This window comes from Haliotis asinina, chromosome 10 (genome assembly GCF_037392515.1).
Source record: "Haliotis asinina isolate JCU_RB_2024 chromosome 10, JCU_Hal_asi_v2, whole genome shotgun sequence".
NCBI classification, from domain to species: Eukaryota; Metazoa; Mollusca; class Gastropoda; order Lepetellida; family Haliotidae; genus Haliotis; species Haliotis asinina.
In genome coordinates this window covers 55123844-55146662 of record NC_090289.1, presented here as the reverse complement: position 1 = coordinate 55146662, position 22819 = coordinate 55123844, and the positions used below count along the sequence as shown (strand labels likewise).

Genomic DNA, 22819 nt, shown 5'->3' with positions numbered 1-22819 from the left:
ATGGAAGTCACATACTCTACACATGATGAATGTCACATGCTGTACACATGATGGAAGCCACATACTCTACACATGATGAAGGTCACATGCTCTACACATGATGAAGGTCACATACTCTACACATGATGGAAGTCACATACTCTACACATGATGGAAGTCACATACTCTACACTTGATGGAAGCCACATACTCTACACATGATGAATGTCACATGCTGTACACATGATGGAAGCCACATACTCTACACATGATGAAGGTCACATGCTCTACACATGATGAAGGTCACATACTCTACACATGATGGAAGTCACATACTCTACACATGATGAAGGTCACATGCTCTACACATGATGAAGGTCACATACTCTACACATGATGGAAGTCACATACTCTACACATGATGGAAGTCACATACTCTACACATGATGGAAGTCACAAACACTACACATGATGGAAGTCACATACTCTACACATGATGAAGGTCACATGCTCTACACATGATGAAGGTCACATACTCTACACATGATGGAAGTCACATACTCTACACATGATGGAAGTCACATACTCTACACATGATGGAAGTCACAAACTCTACACATGATGGAAGTCACATGCTCTACACCAGATGAAGGTCACATTGTCTACACTTGATGGAAGCCACATACTCTACACATGATGAATGTCACATGCTCTACACATGATGGAAGCCACATACTCTACACATGATGAAGGTCACATACTCTACACATGATGAAGGTCACATACTCTACACATGATGGAAGCCACATGCTCTACACATGATGGAAGTCACATACTGTACTTATGATGGAAGCCACATACTGTACTTATGATGGAAGCCACAGACCGTACTGACGATGGAAGTCATATAACGTTTTCATGATGGAAGTCATATACTGTACACATGGTGGAAGCCACACACTGTACTTATGATGGAAGCCATATACTGTACTCATGGTGGAAGTCATATACTGTACTCATGATGGGAGTCCTACAGTGTACACATGGTGGAAATTCGTGTACTGCATAAGGGGTTGAAGCCACACACTCAGAAGGGGAAATCATACATTGTACTCATGCTCTTTAACTGTGTATGTTCTTTCAAAAGTGCGAAAGTATATTTCAGGAGTAATCTGTTAAAAGTGGGCATTTGTATTCGTGAAATCATGTCCCCTCCATATGCTTTGCAACAGGCCTGAATCCCTTCCTGTGTACTTTACAGTTTAACTTTTTGGCTGGAAGTCGGTGTTCACAGAAATGTATAAAAACAATCCGTACAACTGGATAAGACGCATGTCCTTTCCTCGCCACCCCCCTCTGTTTATAAAGTGGCGTATTCTGAAACCTCTCGAACAAAGAATTTGCTTGTTAAACAGCGATAAACAAGTCCTCTCCAAACAGACGGGATTAGGTTGAAGACAATGAAACTGGAATTCATGCATGTCAGTCAGCAACAAACGGACCCCTGACCGGGCCTGCCCGCATTTCGCCAAGGCCTCATTTTCCGTAGACCTCATATCGCCTACAATAAATGAAATCACCGCTTTTATATGAACTTTTATATTGCCCTTCTCTAGCTGTTAACTGAGCTCGAACACAAGTGTATAATTAGGCGATAAACATGCTATGTTGGAAAATCAGAGTTAGTGCAAGGTTTAAAATATAAAAAAAATCAGAGGTGTTGTAATTTCGTTACATACTTCTGTTTTTTCCAACACATTACGTTTATCTCCATCTACCATAACCGCGTTATTCAGATTTAAATAAAAAATACTGACTGTGTTGGGAAATCAGAGGTATATAACGTGGAGATATATAAACCTCTGGCTTTGATTAACCAATATTTACTGAAGTCATGGTAGAATGTCCATTGTCCTGTAAATAGTAAAATGTACTTTGCTGTTTTTGTTTGCTTCCTAACAAGACCAAACAGACATATGCTAGGTTATCTATGTTGTTGAAAGGTGTTTCAGGGTTTTACGATTCAGCAGTCATCGGTCCCATCACAAAAGCTTTCTGTGATAGCTCAGTGAGAGGTTGTCTCTTTCATTATTTGAAAGCATTGTGGCGTCTGGTTGTTGATGGTCTCGTACGGGATTACACGAACAATAGAGAAGTTCATGGACATGCCGCAACCCTGCCACTTCTCCCACCTCACCAGGTACAAGATGTATGGGTTGAGGTGATGGAGTAGGGGCCGGATGGTCAACAGATTGGTGATTTCAATGACTACACGACCAGCACTTGGGTAGACGACGACGCATGATTCTCCTACCACAACAACCCCACCGGTCCCCGAGCCAACAACCATCTTAAAGGGATGTAATTGTGAGCTATTAAACAATGTATGGCGCTTCAAGATTATCTTGTGCATTTAAGGTTCTCTTGGTTCAGCTCATTAATTTAGAGGTAACACACTACTTGACTGATGTGCAGTCAGATGTAAATTTGTTTTGATAAGGGTGTAGGCGGAATGATGTCAGGCCCAGAACAAGACCAAACGGGTCTGCTTCGGGACTAACCAACCTTAACAAAATCTGAAATATATTCTCAGTAAAAAATTATGAAAAGTCAAATATTTCAACCCTTTCTTCCACAACCTCCTGCTAGAGAATAAATGGCAAAGGAATTTAGTTTTACGCCGGCGTTTAGCAATATTTAAGCAATGCTCTTTAAGCAATATCACGTGATTGGCTTCGCACATTAGTACGACTGTACCGATTAGGAGTGTCTCAACACAGGTCTTTCGCGTGACGAGCGCTCGTTTTAACTATAAGGCTGGATTCTCTCTGTGGAGAAAAAAAGTCTTTTGAATATTTGAAACTAAGATAGAAGCGATTTGCTTCCTTTGTCAGTCTAATGCCCCTGGCTGAGATTAAGTGTCCCATCCGTCCCTGCCTTGTCATCAAAAACTCTTCTCTGTGCGTAAAATGAAGCGGGTCTCCAAACCGGACGCATTGTGCAGTCGGTGTTGCGCGCTTATGTTGTGTTTAGGTCACAAAGACATGGTTTAACTTTAATACTGGCTTTGTCTCCCACCCAGTATTATGACTTACCATACAAGGGTGACAACACGAACGCTCATGTCGCATTCTCCCGCGAGGTTATGGGCCATCAGAATCTGTCTTTTGCTGGAAACTTTTGAAACTAGACTTATGTTACTCAGACGTCCCATAACGTTGAACATATACATGTATCTTTCATCACATCTGTAACATTTCTACCACAACGTTCCACCACGGTAAGTTCTAAACGTGCTAGAGACACGGTGCTGTGGCCTACTTGTTCAAGCGGTCGTAAAATCCTCTTGATAATTCTTGAAGCAGTTGCACAATGTCTTGGGAACTGAACAGAAGTGGTTAGGTAAATGTGTGTTACGACACACATTGAGTACACCTGTATTTAATTTGTCTAGGATCTGAATGACCATAGTATGTGAAATATGTAATGACTTATGTTATAAGTATATGTGTATGGTACATGTATGTCTGTGTATTTATCAAATAATGCATTGTTACAGGGTATGGTCTTTTTGCACATGACATAAAGTGCTCATCCACGCAAGCACTGTCCTGGAGTTTATTGAATCAATCACCATCCCGATTACTTAAATAATGTACGTATGAAGTTACGTAGCTACAAGTATGGTGGTGTTATGGGTGTGCTATCGAAGCCAACATGGCCACATCCAGCCACAGCCTTTTGTTGGTACATCTGCTACGAGTAACACTCCCCGCGGCTCACTTTCGCCCAAGTGTTGCTGCGTGTCAAGAATACATGTATTCAGAAATACCCTGTTTGGGCGGATATGCTTCGATAACTGTTACCATGGAAGAGCCTATTGAAATGTCTTCTCTTGTCAATAAAGCAGCCTCTCTGATTGGACGATCGGCTAGTTGCCACCCGGTCACGTGAGTGTGATACACATTGTTATCTGGATCTAACCAGATATTACAGCACACAACACGCTTAACCTGCGGATGTAGCATTATTTCACTACCGTAAGTACTTTAGCAAATTTTGGTATATGACTAGTACACAGAATACACTTTGCATATCTCTTATAGCGCTAATACATTCACGATGCCGATCTAGCTTGCCTCAATGTTTGATGTGTAACGATTACCAAGTTTATACCCTGTCTGCCAATACACGTCCTGCTAACTGGTACCTACCATTTGCCTGTCCTACTGCATGTTTGCTATACGTGTTTTCAAATGAGTTTACCCTATGTCGGGACCGTGGGCTACACCTTTGTGCATATTCAGTATGAAAGGAAAAAGGGATTATGGAAATAATCTCAAATATTTACAAACTGTGAAAACTCGTTGTTGAGCTTCTACCGAGCATACTAACGTGAAGAAAAGATAGTTGACACAATTAGTATCTAGAAAATCTGCCATGCTTTATGTATTTAAAGTTAACTACCTTTATAATGAAACTGAAATTACTGATAATGATAATGAAATAGTAATGGCGGTATCAGTATACAATAGTGAGGAAGAGCCAAAAGGAGAGGCCTGTGTTTGACCTCAAGGTGTACATCGAACTACGCCGTGAATTTCCTGTTTGCGCTCATATATTCATTAACGCCAATCAGAATCTTCTCATCCATTCCCATAATCCTTAGTCTCATACACTGCGCGGACTTGTCGGTACAGTCATGTCATCTGTCCCCACGACCATCGATTTTATGATAATGGAGTGTTACTAGCCGTACAGAGGTCATTCAGTCGAGCTGGATGACCACACCCGTCATGGCGCAGGCCATTGTGTGACGTCTAGTCCGATTTAGACAGTCTAGGGACTGTGTAATGTCATTACAGACTGGTTGTGATTGTAGAGACTGTATAATATCATTATAGACAGGGTATGTATGTAGAGAATGGTTAATGTCATTACTCACTGATTGTGATTGTGATCACGCCATGGGCTGTTTGAGGTCGTTACAGACAGGTTGTGACTGTAGAGATTGTGTAATGTCGTTACAGACAGGTTGTGACTGTAAAGATTGTATAAAGTCATTACAGACAGGTTGTGACTGTAAAGACTGTGTTATGTCATTACAGACAGGTTGTGACTGTAGACAGTATAATGACATTTCAGACAGTTCGTGACTGTAGAAACTCTTTAATACAGTTCGTTCACACAGAGACTGTGTAATGTCATCACAGACAGGTTGTGACTGTAGAGACTGTGCAGTGTCACCACAGACAGATCGGGTGGTCGTCATAGGTTAGTTTACATGTATTTTGTGTTACGTGCAAATAACCTACAGTAAATAACGTCAAAAGGTACATTACAGAGATGTACCACCAATTAGCAGATTACAACAATTTGATATCATTTACAGGTTGTTTATATGCACGAAACGTCAATGACATCAATGAATCATTTCTTACCTCACGCATGGAATTACATAAGTGGGATCAGTTGAAGCATGAAGCATTATGAAGTGATGAACGCGATGAAAATCTGTCACTCACTAATTTTAATTTACACATTTGTCAGTTTCAAAAGTCAACAATAGCCGATTCTGCCAAGCTCAAAAATACTGCTTTATTCTGTGACAGTTATGTAGTGCACATTAGTAGCGTTGCGTTGTGCAATAAATCACATGTAGCAGGTTCAAGCTGAAACCATTCAAAACAGAGGCTTATTTGGATGATACCCCTATAAAGTAATACCTTTTTACATTACTAACTTACTTATTAGCTTATTACTACTTGTCATTTAAGATGCGGTAAAAACATGCATGTGTCACATCATAATGGTGGTAGCTTTCAATATTTTGGCTACTAAGTGTACTTATATAAATAATGTTTCATAAGTACATATACCACGCATGCATATGCAAATAAATATGTTACTTACAAATTTCGTGGCAAAATCAGTGCATCCCAAACAACCAACCGTGCATAATCTTCTCTCCCGCAGCGATGCACACATTCGTCTACCGCGCCACACTGCACGCTTTTCTTGCCTCATACACGCCACCCGCAGTTACACCCCTGTGCAAAACTAAGCCACTCCACTGCCTACCGCTAAATAAAGAAAAGTGGCTGTCATTACAACAATGTTCGGGTAACAGGATCATCAATACTGCGAAAACTTAATTATCCACATTTTACATTTAGAGAATAATTGAATAATTATGAATACGCCGTGAAGTTGTAGTTAACTTCATTGCTTCATAGCAACATGTCCTGTAATCAATTAATTAAGCCCGGAGTAGGCAATCCAGTGATCAACGTCATGAGCATCTATCTCCACGATGCCATGTGTACACCAAGTCAGCGAGCCCGATAACCTGATACCGCTAGTCGCCTTTTACGACAAGCATGAGGCCATAAGCGACTTCCTGTCATATACAACATTATTCTGACGTCATACTATTATTGATGCAGTTATTTCGGGGTCAGAGACCCAATATCAATATTAGTTCTGAAATGTTTTCTATATTCCCTTGGTTTGCGAATGAGAAAGAGGAAGTGCAAACTGAAATATGGTAATACTCTATGAAATGTCAGTACGCTTCACGACAAAGAGTAGCCCCTACCGAACAGTGTCTCTGTTTGTTATTGTTTTATCCACTGCTGGAAACAGTTGTTTAAGAAACTCTGCTTGTGTTAGGTGTGCAAGTTGATATCTGTATCTGGAGGCCAGATAAAATAGAATGAACACTGCAAAAACGTCCTGAGCGTGCTATTTGATATAAGCCTTTGTTGACTGATAAAATATGTGTGTATTGAAGGCGTCTGATTTCGTTCAAACACACCATTGCAATCAGAACCCAACGGAGTTGACATGAAATGACGTCACGACTGACTGGATTAAATTTAAAGTATTCGAGGAGAGAGCGTCAGGATGCTGGTCACGTGACAGACGACAGTCCCATCGACGTCAGTAGGCGTAAACATCATCAGTGACAAATACTCTGTTCGGCTGTGGGGAAATCAAATTACGTCCATAGTAACTGATGAGACAACAGGCAGGTAATTGAAGAAGTCTACACCACTTCTTGACACGGAGAATCCCCCATACTCGCCAAGTCCCATAATTGTGTGATTGCTTAATTTCAAAAACTTTTATAAAAATATGTTTTACCATAAATATTCAATGCCTTTTACCCCAAATGTCCGGCCCCACTGACACGATACAACTTCTAAATGTCACTCACGGAAGAGTTTTGTTCCTGTGTGTCAAAAACGCTGATTATCAAACAATTACGCAAAAGTTTCATAAAAGCTTCTGATGAATATATTGTGTGCTGTCGTCAGACTGCAAAATGATGGTCTGCTTGGGTTACCCTTAGCATTGCCCAATACTCCCTTCAACACACTCTCCGATAAAACAGTCTACATGTCCGATGTATTGGGGGATTGTGGTGGTGACATGAAGGTTTGTTATACACAGGGACAATGCTATATATTGTGTACTAATTACAGCATACAGATATACTACAGTTTCCAAACATGTCACGTATACTGACTGCTGTAGACGTAGAGGTATATCAAACCAGTAGGGTTATCTGAAACAACAGAGTCACTTCAATGTTTAATTGCAACACAATAGGTAAGCTCTTGTAAACGTATTTCCATCGAATTTACATATTTGTAAATACAACCGAAATGTAGCGGAATTCATATACAAACTGTGAGGAAGTTATAAACTGGGTGATCCACTTCGAAACTTAAAGTCAAAATAATTATAATCAAATCGAGAGCTGGAATACATTACTGAAGCACGGGTGTTTAAATGAAATCAATTAGCACTGATAAAATCACTCACTTGAGTATGTGGTAAAGGGCTTGGAAACCTGAAACCGATCACTTCCTCACCAACTGAGCATGAACCCACCACCTCCTTCCTTACTAAATCGTTTCTATATGCCAGTCAGTTCGGGAGGTTTGATGGTGTGGAGGCTCTTCATAATTTTACTGTGTAGCTTTGCATTTATCTGTTTATCTCATACTTCTCTGGTGAATGAAATCAAAACTTATGGTGAAAGCAATCCGATCTATGTGACAAATATTTCTGCAGGCATTAGACATGTGACTGACGTGGTATCCAAACTGAGATCACGGTCAAGAAGAACTCAGAACGAGTCGAGACATTGTCAGTCGGAGTTGCTCACTTGTGAAATATCGTCCCTATGTTTTACAACAGTCATTAACATTTTGTCAGTGAGGTTAAATCGACAATGAAGTCGCATTCAAGATTCGATATTCACTTGCATACACCTATACTTATATCGGTCATTGCATGACTGTATTTTAACTATATGGAAAGAGGCTGCAATATTTCCGTTGCACAAGAAGGGTAGTGGAAATGGATGTCACAATTACAGGCCCGTTGCACTTACGAGCTGTACTGAACACGAAATGTGAAAAAGTAACTTTTATGGGGGTAATAATGTCTCGACAAGTGTGCAAACAGTGTTTATGCCAGGAGATTGTACTGCTTATCAACTGACATATTTATATATGACTTTATTGCAAATGCTTTAGATAATGGAAGAGAAGTAGTATCTGTTTTCTGTGACATTAGTAAAGCTTTGGACAAAGTATGACACAAGGGTATATTGTTTATATTAGAGGCATATGGGATAAGTGATAGTTTAACTGAATGGTTTTATCTTAGAAAAGAGTAGTTACAGATGGCCGATCATCAGATTTAAAACGTATACAGGCAGCCCCCTCCAGGGATCAGTCTCAGGGCCTCTACTGTTCTTAGTACACATAAATGACATTGTAGATGGCATCAACAGCAATGTTCGACTATTTGCCGATGACAAATCAGTATATACAGTTGTAGAAGATCCAGACAAAGCAACAAGAATTTTTAATAATGACTAAAATCGACTTTCTTATTGGACCGATATGTGGCAAGTAAACCCCTCCGTATGTTCACCAGTAGAAATGAAAGGAACTCAAGTAAATGAAGCATATTTTCATAAACATTTAGTCGTTTATCCTCAAAAATATTGTTATAGGGAAAAAATTGAAGAGATAGTAAATAAGGCCTAGGGTAAACTATTTAAGAAGCATTAAATATAGATTAATTAGACCTGCATTAGAATGTATGTACACCTGTTATATATTTCCACACCTCGACTGTTGCTGCCACAGTCTATGATTATAGAAAATATACAATTAGAAAAATCTAAGAACTATTTGTGGAGTCGTGAGAGGAACTACTCATGAATAATCTACAATGAGACCAATTCCATACCATTAGCTAAGCGTAGAAAAATCAGGAAACTTACTAACTCCTAACTACTTACCTGATTTGATTCCAGGACATGTTTCAATTATAAGTTCCTGCAATCTGAGAAATACTGATAGTATTCGCACAATTCGTTGCCATACAGAGTCCGGTCCTTCTCACCAGACACCATACACTTATGGAACAATTTACCACCCGTAATAATTCACATCCAATCAGTAAATTCATTCAAAACACGACTACAGACTATATAAGGAAATGTTTTCTTTGATAAAAACTTTAGATCCAGATTTGTCAAAAAATCCATGCTCGTCTCAGGGTGGGTTGTGGTGACTTGAACGCTAATTGTTTTGATAGACACATTTCAGATAGTAAAAATTGTGCTTGTGGATATCCATGGGAAGGTTCTCCCCATTATTTCTTCTCTTGCCCTTCTTATGACTTAATAAGATCAGATAAATATTTCTACGCTAGTGTTTTCGGTTTGAATAAAGTTCTGTAAGATAATCAATATTCAGGCAACAGAATTAATCAGCTTATTCTCGACCCTGTTCATAAATACATGCTACTTTCAAATAGATTCAAATTATTCTAAACTCTTATGTATGCAATTACTATTAACCATTTATTATAATTTGTTGAGACTTTTTCCCAGTTATTATGCATCTCATGCCTTTGTTATAATTACTGTTTTCTGAAGTAATTCATTGCTTTTATACTGTATTAAATATTAATTGCATCATATTATATTTAGTGGAGCGGCACTTACATAAGTCATTGTCCTTGGTATTTCAGGAATGATATGTTTACAAAACAAAATACGTATATCGGTAAATAGTGTCAGCCAATACAAGGGGTATCGCTGTGACAAGAAGTGGTTTCATGTCCTACATGATGACTGCTAGGCCGGATAAGAAGAACAGTGTTTTAACGGTGTTCTCCCGGGAAGACAAACATATATATTAGAAATAAAAATATATTAAAATTTGCACAATATTTACATTACTGTGTCTTAAGTATTATTAATGAAACTGCACTAGGTTTGTACACGTTTTTAGTGTATTTACACCTGTATCAATACAGCATTTCCAGTGAATGCTGACACCTCGCGGCTGTCGTAAATCTGAATTAAAATGAACCCGACATTCACAAGTGAGTCAGTCAGTTGTTGGCATTTCGCAAATATCCCGGGCATCATGATGGTGCCCACGTACCAATGCGTGGAATCGAACCCAGGTCTTCTGCGTGACAAGCGGACGCTTTAACCACTAAGCTACCCCACTGCCCACATTTACAATTGTATTGCTGTCTTGTATTTGCTGTCTTGCAATGAAACTGTTTGGTGCCCAGATACCTATGTACACCATCTCACTGATTATGTTCTCACCTGTCACACTGCAAGTGTCTTAGTGATATTTAAATTATTAGTCATTGTTAAATCTGAGTGCACTGTGTTTACTCACAGGTTAACATTATCAGAGATGCTCACCAAGCCTGTGTTTAGTTCATTCACTTGATGCTGTCAGTAATTTTAATATGACCACCGTAACATGACCACCGTGACGTGACCACAGTAGCTGTTAATCCTTTTCGGGGTGGCTGAAAACGAGGATAAACCGGTTGGGTAGCCTAGGCTACCCTAACGTATAGCCACATCGGCACAATACATGACGCGTTTTTCTGTGATATTGCCTAAAGAAGCATAAAACTCACTCTCTCAGAAGGCATTGGTGGACGATGTCTGAACCGATAGCATGATTTCCTTGAGTGACTTTATCAAGTCGGTTATGTTGATGTCTTCTATGTGAACATCTGTTAACTCACAATCACATCTATCACACTGATATTTGTAACTTAACCTATATGTATTCAGAGTCTCGGGCGTTTTCAAATACGTAAAGCGGATGGTATTGACTTTATTCATTCAGTCACAACAGTGGCGGGAACTGGCGTAGTGACACGCCCGTTCTTGTGCGATATTGACCGCCACACCTGCGTACTGACAGTAAACAGTTACATTTGCGATACAATGTAAACCCCGCTAGGACAACAAGGCATATAGACAGGGGTGCTTAAACGTTGCAATACGAAACCGAAGCAATGAGTGTGACTGTTCACTGGAGCATCAGCCAACCTGTCTAGCTACTGTCTTGATGGCACAAAGCAATTAATTTCTCAATTTATATTAATTATATCATATAAGACATTTGTCTGGTTAGCCTGCAGCATCCAATACCTCAGTTAGATCCACTCCACAGAGGCATCACTGCGGGCTCCCTTTTCACATTTAGGAGACAGAAATGCCATCTTGTTTAACCATTTCCACCCGTATAAACGGTCTTGCCTCCCAGAAGGTCTGGCCCACCAGTGGCACCTTTTCATACTCAGCGTGGGTTTGAAATAAATTAATCTTTACAAAGAATATGTACAGTGATGTAAAGGCTTTCAAACCGAGGCCTTTTTTCTAGAGAAAGCCAACAACTTATACTTTAACTCTTGCTCTAGCATTGAATACTATAGGTCCCTAGGTTACAAGGGTGTAAGTTGATTACTAGAAACACATACAAATTGTAACTGAGTCAAACTAGAAACTACACACACACGCACACACAGACACAGATATACATATGTGTGTGTGTGTGTATGTATATGTGTATGTATGTGTGTGTGTCTGTGCGTGTGTGTGCGTGTTATTTAAAGTATACAAGAATGTGGTACACAGGTTGTCATATATTTGTAGGGTCTCAGAAAAACAAGTCCCCAAATCGGTTCATTAATAATGGGCGTAAGCAAAGTGTGAAGTATCTAGAAATTATACTCGATGTTGAAAACGCGTATGGCCACCCCGCGCGTTCACAGGGTTTCCTTCCAAATCGCAGACCGGTTAGTACAACACATGACACGGCTGATTGCATCAGGAATGCCTATTGAGTACCCTTGACTTCTAAATGGTATGTTCCAAACCAATTAATAGACTTTTCCGTTTAGATGTATGAATTTGTATTTGTATACCACTATTTACATTCATATGTACATTTACACATGTTCATAGATATTCACAGTCTTTAACCAATGTTAACCACTACTTTCACATACTAGTACATACTGAATAAAAGCAAACAGTGTTCAGCGTCACTACCATTCGGCAATGTTCATCAGTCCTTAACCGTCATAAGTAGACCTCTTGTATATGGGTCATCTCTCGTCGCCAAAGTTACTCCTTCGATCGTATGAGTCGGTTCTCTTTTTCTTTGTAAACAGACCTTTTTGGGTGGAGGTGTAGCGCCAAAGTTGATCTGTGCCAGCTTCGCTCTCTCAGCATGTTCGATCTTCAGGGTCAGCTCAATGAAGCGGTAGATGTTGGGATGATTGTGTTGGGTGGACTTGTTAAGCCGGGAATGGAAGCCTTCAAAATTGTTGTTGGTCCTAGGTCCTGTTGTTTCATAGTGGTTCTAAAGTCGGGGAGAGAATCTAGCCTCGTCATCCAAATATGTACAGTACAATCGTTCATAGCGTCTGCATGAGTATGTCAGGACACTGATTCATAGCTTCTAGCCAGGCATCTTTGGACTTGGAACAGAGGGAGTAGTGGTAGACTCGCACCTCTGCGGATCCATTTCCTGGCCTCTGGGTCTTCCATGTAGGCGACGGCAAGACCAAGATCTTGGTTCTTTCACCATATGGCTTGGCAGAAGTGAAAAAGACAACGTTTCGCTTCAGCTTGAGCACCTTTCTGGGACATGACATACTCTACCTTTCTTAAGCCAGCCATATCTGAAAAGGATGTGGTAGAACTTCATACTTGCAGCATATATACCAAACGTGAGAAGGAATAGTTACTGTGAGAGTAGGCACCTGAGAGTATGTTATCACGCTGAATTAGTTGTTTGCCTCTTTGCAATAAAAGAAAACATTTAAGCTTTGGCAAATCAAAATACTATGGGATGATGAGGAGGAAGTATTACTGTGGGAGTATGTTGTCATACTGCATTGACCTTGAATCACACACAAACTTGTTGGCTCCTCTGGCATAATTAATTGGGCAAGTCCATTCCCCAGTTAGATGTGATCAGCGTGTCACTGCTAGTTGACAGGCTATTATAATCTGCGTTTTCGGAGGGAACCGTTTACATCAACGCCTCTTCGTGGAAGCACTAGGATCCTGTAAATTCTGGGGTTGGTTCCTTATAGTGGGCAGAGTGCGCAGATTCTTGCTTGCTGCAGGTAACTCTTGCTCAAGTTTTCTGTATGAGTACTGATATTGTCATGTTGAAAGTGTTGAAACTGTCAACTATAACAATTCATATTTTTTATACACACATATCAATTAAGTTTTTACTTAGACTCAGTTCATATATGACACACTGCAAACGGTGCACTGCGAGGGTGAATGTAAAATCTAAAACCACCACCAGTGTGTATTGATAGGGTCGATGTGTGTGAACGTAGTTTTTCGCCGCCTTCAGCAATATTTCTGCAAAATCAAAGTGGGAACACCAGAAATGGACTTCAGATATGGTGAATGTAAAATTACAACCATCAGTGTGCATTGTTAAGGAGAATGTAAAACCAGCACCACTATCAATGTGGATGTCTGGCCGTTACATTAAATGCGTTTCATCGACTAAACGTTTATAAGTTAGCGTAATATATCAATTATTCGATTTGCATAGGTTTTGAAAGTCGATTTGTAAACCGGCACACAGCTGTGGTATGTGGGAGCACTTGGACAATGAGATCTTTATTGCACGGTGAATTCGCTGTGTTTATTCAAAACCGAAAACGGGTCGTCGCTTACGGACGTGGCTCGTGCGCCCGCTGCGTCCGGTATAAATACGTCGATTTGTTGAACGGTATCTTTGACGAGCAGAATAACGATGTTGTATGGGTCGTCTATTTATATGTTGTTACGAGTGTGTATTTTCTGTATATTTTTGTTATTAATTAAGTAATAATTATTATTGGGTCACAACACTTAGTGTTTTGAATAATAATTATGATGGGTCACATTTCGTTTTAATAGATGGTCAACACTTTTAGGATTCTGTTTTTTTTATCTGCGCCTAGTTTTCTATGTGTTTACTTCCGGGAGACTAATTCAAGGGCATTCTACAGTGTTGATGATTGCCGTAAGTGCCCGAACTTTCGTGAAATGACTGAGAATATATATAAGGGCTAGTTGCCGTGTTGAGGGGACACACATTCACATACCTGGAGGATATACGTACATCACTACCAACGCTTGATCATGAAAACCCATCAACGCCTGAATCTACTTGATCTGCTGTCAGACTGATCGCTGTGTTTACATTCTGCATAGTAGATTAACTCTCGCACTGAGCTCGAGACTTTGGTGAGTTTGATATATTATATCTTGTGACCCATTGCCTTAGATTTTGTCTCATTTGTATTGAATTTGTAACCAGCATTTTGACTATTGACTTGTGACTTTGTATACCTTGCTCTCGTTGCATAATAATACATAATCTGAACGTGTATGACTTGTCTTTGTTCTGTTCTGCTGGTTCACAAGGGGATTTCTTACATCGTTTGTCACGGTAAATTCTTAACCGTAACAATGTTCCCTGCATAAGTAGTCGCAGACGTTGTTGTTGACTACACGCGCTATAGGAGAGGTCACTGTTCGCTGGCTACTATGATGGGTTCGCATGAGAACACTAAATGTACAGCATGTCGTCTGTTACTTGGAGCATTTCTTTCTCCCACTTTCCTAGTCCGTTTGGCATAGAATTCCCTCAAGGCAATGGTCCAGTGCCCGTCGAGGAGTAGCGGTTGTTGTAAATACAGGGCGTAGCGGTTGTTGTAAATACAGGGAAAACTTGTCCGGTTGGTTGTCTAGGATGTGTAGAGCGCTGTTGTCGCTGTTATCACTGTTAGCGACAATCCATCCGTCTTTCATAGGGATTGGTTGGTAACTAATATCGCTTACTTTATTATCATGTTTTTGTTTGTTTCGAACTAATATTAAACGCCACCCTCTTCTCACTCTCTCCGGCTTCTAAGTGATCTCCTTCGCGTCAGTCCACGATTTGAATTGGGCTGGGAAGCCGGCTTTTTTAACGAGTGCTTGGTGTCTGGTCGCCCTACTGTTCTTGCCGGCAGTCTTTACTATCCTGTATTTCAAGATACCTGGTTCTCTGGTGTGGTATACTGGTGAGCTAATTCTTCCTGCGTGGCCATGATCTCCCTCGTTTTTCCTCCCTTTTCCCCTACCTGTTCCCCGCTGTCCGACAGCACTCGTTGATACAGCTATTCTTGCTACTGGTCTGTCTTAAAACCCGTATCGCGATAATCTCTGCATTGATACTTTAGATAATACAAGAGTGATATGGCGCGCAAGACTTGTTTTGTTCGTTGATCAATACAGGATTTAGTCTTCATTCGAACACTGAGAGAGAGAAAAAAATGTTTATTTATGTGTCACATGTTATACCTATGTAAAATATACATACATAGTCAAAAACGCTGCTAAAATATAACTCCCGGCCTTATGGACTACGAGACACAAGACACTATAGAACGTATAGTGGTGCATGAAGTGAATAATCAATATTGTCTAGACGGTCCTCAGTGGGTCGAGAGGGTGCTTATTGTACCCCACCCCACCTGAGATAGGACGGCGAAATGAATAGAAAATGTCGGGATTGAGGACCACATACACAACTGATAGCTAACAGGTGGCAAAGTTTTGCCGCCATCATTAACATTTGAAACACATACCAAATATTCACGTGAGGTTTGGGGTTTATCCAAATCTGTAAAACCGAAGTTATCTCAGAATCATCAGCTACAAGAGTCCCGATGAAGTAGAAACTTTCAACAAAAAGTTCAAGATCCTCCATTAACCACCAGATTGAGTAGGCTTGTAGTAGGTGGTAAGTTGTGATCAAAAGTAGATTTTATACATTGCTTTTTGTATTTAAATGAAGTATTCAGAGATCGAAATGCCATATTTACAGAGTATATACATATGAAATGCATGTATATTTTCTGACCCTCTGTCCTGCCTTTACGCTATTATAATTGGTCTTCTCGACGTCCACGTTTGCTAGAAATGTTATTGAATTATCAACTGGGATTGTTCAGGGCTGTCTCATCAAAGGTGGGGTTAAAGTACTGTAATAATATTGTCCTCCCGTGAGGGCACGTAAGTCCTAAACCGTTTACAATAAATTAAAACCTACACCTTAGAGTATATACATGACTTTAAGTTATTGCTTGCTTGCCCAAACTTGCTCACATCTGAAGGAATGCTGTAAAGCCAGTTATAGTCCCCAAGGTCACTACTATGTCCCTTTTGACAATTTACAGCCTGTTTTCATATGATATTGTCATTTATAGTTAAACTAACTCTACTAATTACATAATAACACTATCACAAACTGGGTTAAAACTACCAAGGAAATATCTCTAAACCTAGAGAAATGCTTTTTGGCCGTAATAGGGACCATGGGGACTTACTAACACCATTAATGTTGTTGTCGCTTTCCTTAAGCTTGTTTCTCATGAGGCTGAACTGTTCCGGTCTTATCATGCATGACGTCTGTAGACGCTTCGTTTGAAAGACCATCTTTTATTGCCGAACGTAATGATGCAACCACTGGCTAGGTTATCATGACGCGTACGGTAAACTTACTGAACCCTAATCGATCGTCACAATAATTCTGCTTAGAAATGCAGTCTATTGATCTCAAATGTTTTCTTTTCTGAAGTTTGTGATGCATGTACTTTTTAGGTTTTGTAGGTTTTCACAACACTCTGATACCACCACCACCAACAACACACACACAACCAAAAAACAAAAAGTTTGTATAGCAATTTGCTTGCGTATTACAACTTACGTCAATGTTTATCACAGTTAAGGTTCTTATTACAATTTACGTTATATATTACAATTTTCGGCAAGTATTACGATTTACATTTTATTGCAATTTACGTATTAGGAGCCACACCTGGGAAGCAGACCAGTGATCGTTTACCAAACCTTATTACATAGGTGGAAGACTGCCACAGACTAAAATCTAGTGTCTGAAATGAACAATACGTTACGTAAAACGGTTACAACGTTATGTTCACAAATATATTAACTGGCCCAGGTACGTTTTTCATTTTCAGAAACGGTGGTACTGAGTATCTCTTTTTCTGGATCTGTACGACACTGGCATTACTCCATTAGGTAGACACAGTAATCATCTATTCATGCAAATATATTTATTCAGCCCGTGATGGCGCTGCGATGAAACTGCTGTTACGTTTTCATGTTCTTCGAAAGAATAAATGCTGAATGCCTGTGAAAGATTTACACCTGAAAATGCATCTTTAGACAATATATGTTTCTTACTTCCATATTTCCTAGTTTGGTAATTTAAGACAATGCTATTGTAAGGACGATTGTTTTATTGTAGCAACATGATTTGTTGTCTTTGTAAATTAAGCTAACTGAACATTCCGAGTGACATGTGAGCACACTTCCATAGATATAAATATTTAAGCAGATTGTTATTAAAACCTTTACTAATTAAGGGCCCTATTTTTGTATGTCACTCACGTAGCTTGCAAATTCTGAACATGGATCGGTCGGTGACGAGGAGGTACGTTTTAGGTTCGTGTCGGCGATGTTTGAATGAGGAAAATGAGGGTGTGTGTGGTTGTGTGTGGGGTGTGTGTGGGGTGTGTGTGTGGGTGTGTGTGTGTGGGTGTGTGTGGACGTGTGGACGTGTCGGGCGAAGAGAAACACAGAAAAACATACTGGACTAATAGTTGGGGGTGTATGTAAATTTTTATGTTATGAATAATGACCAGTTTATTCATTGACTATCTGATGAAATAGCCATCAGTAAAATACCAATATCCCCAAATTATTTTGTCAGGTATATATACTATGCCCTCACTGAAAGCGGCTTTAGTCACTTGATACTGCTCTGTTACTCACTAATAGTTACACTGTTGTCGGTAGGAAATACAAGATCACACGGAAAAGAACATCATATATCATGAAAGGTGTCCTGTAATATAGCCAGATTGTTTTAACAAGACCTTTTGGTTAGACTCTTGGTTTTGGCTAAGTGAGTGTGCACCCCTTGAAAGGTGCGGGGATTGAGTACAAAAACATTCTCTTGTACATAACATCCAAGTCAGTGTAAGCCAGTCTAGTATCTAGGTTCTGTATCTCATCTAATCCGATTTTAGTTGGATGTTTGGCAGTTTTAGATGTGTTGTAATGATATCGAAGGCAAGAATCTAACCAGTCACATATCTGCTTACATAAAGGTATATATAAATGTCATGATAGTTATATACAACTGTTTTGTTGAAGTGTAAAGCCTCTTTGTTGCCCTTATGGTGTAATCCTATAGTCTAACCTATACAAGCATTGACATCTAATTTGCAACATAGCTATTGGACAAGTACATGTGTGCACATGCTATTGTATAACTCTGTGACCGAATGACTTCAGGATATACTGTTTATTATAGTAAAATGGAGATTTTAGACATGATGCGTATGTGGCCTTGAATGTCAGATCTGGGTAGTCGTAACCATGTCAAGGCCCTGTTGTCGTCTGAACCAACAGTCCTCTTCTGTGAGAATTTAAATTATTTAGCCTTCATCGAGTCTAATGTGAAAACACAAGGCGTGATATACATTGTAGGTTTTATACAAAGAAAGCTGTATTCACCGATGGCTGTAGACACTGACTGCGCACATTGGCTTGACTGGGTCGATACAAACCGAGAATACCCCTACCGATCTTGTCCGGGTTAAGTTACCACCATAAAGAAAGCCCTGGCAAAACTAGGTCATGCGTGAATGTCTGGACCGAGACACGACCTTCGCACCATACTTCAATGTGCGTGTCGTATCCATAAGTTCCTTATAAAACAAAAATATCGTGTTTTTCTGTTTGAGATACCATTGTGATGGCCTATGTTCAGCTTCCTCGAGTTCCATGTTAGACCCTGGGAAGTATTTACATTTATATTTTAAGTGATTTCTTCAGGAGTATAAGCAATAACTGTATGTAAGATTACTCCAGATATTTCCTCTTGCATGATATTTGCACAAGACTCGGTATCGAAACGTGGCGAAATGAAGAGGTTGTTGCCCATGGTGTTTGACTGTATTGCATATCTTCATATATTTTCGTGATGCATAACTAGAAATATTAGTACCCATACCCATGCCCTGGGAAAATGTACATGTGCATTATGTCTGGCAACGCAAGCTGTAATTCGAGTTCCACATGTCTGATAAGCGTTGGCTGTGTTTACACGACATTGTAGAGTTGTGGCACACCTTCCAATATATCCAAAGGACCACTCACTGAATAGACTTTTGTATAGCTCAACAGTGCACTGGCAATGTTAGATCATACATGTACATGCCCGATGACATAAGGCGCGACAGCTGTAACAGGCTGATGAATGTGTGCCCATGTGTATAAAATGTGCATATGTGTTGCATCATTCATCATCGCGTGCCCACGTACAAGTTCACTGAGACATAGAACCTACAGCGAAACATGTTAATAGCCATCCTACAATATGAGGGTACTTTTAACTGTGATATCTAACAGCAAACAGGTTAACCTGTTTGAGAGGCATGTTAGAAGTTACAAAGTTGAAGGAAAACAAAGGTCTAAGGATAGTCACTTTCTTTTTTGATAACAGTGTTAGTACCAATACACCGATAATTTACGAAGACACTCAATTTACGTCGACTACCCATACAAACAAACTAACAACCAACGTGCTACAATTTTTAGGCACCTGATAAAATTGCCATCGTTAAGAAAGAGCAACTATTTGTATAAGACAGAGTTGATACTTTATCCTCAGAATTCATGTCGCAGGTTCGAGTCACTTCTTGTCCGACACAAATATGATGAGACGCAGTTGCCATAAAAAGCTGTTTATTGCCTGTAATAATAACAACTATATGAAAAGTTGACATCTGTCTGCACGCTGTCGTCTTCGGCTGACAGATGACAATAAGAAGTGAATTCAAATTGTGCGTACGTCACAGGCAAATGCTCGTGATTTACCTGTGCATCAGGTAGCACATACATCTCTTTATGACCCGATTGTTGAGAGGCTGCCACAGACCTGAAGAAAGAAGAAATATGGATGCCGGCGACATTTTTGTAACAGTATTTATCACCATGGCTTCTATGATGTTGTTTGACGGGATACTGTCAATACCCGGATGTTCATAGCCATAATACCCATCATGCTGTTTGCCATACTACACATAAACAAAATACGTCCTTAAATAGCACTTTGCTATCGACGACATCGCCTACCCAGACATAAGAGGGAGCTCAAGCTGCGACTGAAACCATTGAATTGAATATCTCACACGTAGTGCGGTTGCAGGAGGAGGTCACTTATCGTCGAGGGTTTCGCGTACTACAGGGTGGTGATTCACGTCTTCTTACAATAACGCTGGGGTATGGTGGCAGAGGCAGTTGGTAGGGATGGGGATTGAAATACTTACACTCATGAGGAAATTAGGAGAATGGGGTGCTTTTCATCACTGATTTACAGTAATCAATTTATATTTTCACATGTTTTTTTGCACATTAAGTATTTGTTTCTGATGGTTGTCAAGTCTGGGAATTCTATATCATTTATGTCTTTCACGTCTATATGTTTTCGGAGACCGTTGTCAGAATCAACCAAACATTGACTAGTTACTCAGTCCACTTTACCTAATCACGTCTTTCGTCAGTTTTTATACTTGAAGAAGGACAAAGCCTGGGCATTGGGTTATTCTCACATATAATCTTTCACCACGATAAATGGGTGATTTAGTTTTACGTCGCGGTCAGCCATGTTCCAGCTACATGGCGGTTCACCACGAGGGACTTTCCAAGGCTGTTGACAAGTTGTTCAACAAACACTGAATTTGATACCACGGATTATCATTTTAACAAGCAGAAAATATAAATTCAGACGTCCACGATAAGGTAGGAGGATTGCACTCTACAGGTTTACATATTATCCACTGTTAAGGCTAAATAAAAAGGGTGAAATCTTTCTAGGGCATCTTTTATTTGTGCGCGTAACATTTTTATTGCCATTTGCAAAAAAGTGATTTGACCACGTCACGATCATCCAGTTGTTCACTATAAGAGTGAGTTAGTTAATTTTTACCACCACATGGAGCCGTATCCACAAGCCTTCCTGTTATTGCGAAGAGTAATGACCTTTAAAAAAATGAGATGACCCCCGACGTGAAACGCTTCAGAGTAAAATCTAGACAAGGCCGGACACTGCGATGTAACCCACCCGCCTGTTTTGGCGGACGGACGAAATGGCGAACGCGATACCAGGGACGACAAGGCTACATGAAGCGGGTGTGGTCAAAGCAAGCCCTCTCATTGGTCCACACTTGCTATCGTCCGCCATTTGTGTCAAGATCGTTTAGTTGAGGGTCAAAATTAACTTTCAATCGACTTGTAGAAATAACAAAAAAGAACTGGTATGTGTAATGAGTGGTGATAGATTGGCCAATCCCCTATGATTATATTTAATTGAAGTTTTAATCGATTGCATGCGATGGTAGCGGTCGGCAAAACAGGCGGGTCGGGGTACACCGAAGTGTAGGGCGTTGTCTAGATATATTGTATTGTGAGGCGTTTCAGGTCGGGGGTCATCTCAAATTTTTTATATTTTAATAAAAAAATCTTTAATCCTCGCAATGGCACGAAGGCCTGTGGCCATAACGTGTCGTGAACAACTCATTTAATGAGATGAAAACATTGGGAATGATCATTTTAAGAATGAGTGTCTGTAAGAACGAGTGTGACTGAATCTACAACTCATTAACACGTGCTAAACATCCTAAGATGTATTTCTGATAGAAAAAAAAATGTGTTCACCCACGTCACTATAACAATATAATGGATGTGTTTAGTTTTACGCCGCACTCAGCAATATTCTAGTCATATGGCGGCGGTCTGTAAATAATCGAGTCTGGACCAGACAATCCAGTGATCAACAACATGAGCATCGATCTGCGCAATTGGGAACCGATGACACGTGTCAACCAAGTCAGCGAGCCTGACTACCCGATCCCGTTAGTTGCCTCTTACGACAAGCATAATCGCCTTGTATGGCAAGCATGGGTTCCTGAAGGCCTACTCTACCCCGGGACCTTTATGGGTCGTAAAAAATATAAAAATACCTAACACCCACGTGTCAACCAAGTCAGCGAGCCTGACTACCCGATCCCGTTAGTTGCCTCTTACGACAAGCATAGTCGCCTTGTATGGCAAGCATGGGTTCCTGAAGGCCTACTCTACCCCGGGACCTTTATGGGTCATAAAAAATATAAAAATACCTAACACCCTCATCACTTTTGAAAAAATGTGTTTGAGAGACATTTCATTTTTCGTAAAAAACCCTAATACGTTTGGATTTGGACAATGGGCTGATACCTGTACTTACGCTATCCACTTGAGAGCTTGGACTCTGATCACTTTGTTTACTAAGCCGGGGTTACTCTTTACCAGTAGTGACTGCAAGTGCTAAAAGGAGACAACGAGCAA

General features: G+C 40.0%; 1 protein-coding gene across 2 annotated transcripts in view; it reads left to right on the top strand.

Annotated features, from left to right (window-relative positions):
* Positions 1-3963: 3963 nt before the first annotated feature.
* LOC137299116 (uncharacterized) overlaps positions 3964-22819 on the top strand; it is a 30805-nt gene continuing 11949 nt past the window's right edge. Inside the window, exon 1 of one of the 2 annotated variants that reach the window (XM_067831619.1) lies at positions 3964-4019. The gene's annotated coding sequence lies outside the window, so the exon portion shown is untranslated. The remainder of the gene's footprint in view (positions 4020-22819) is intronic. The other variant, XM_067831618.1, reaches the window with a different exon arrangement.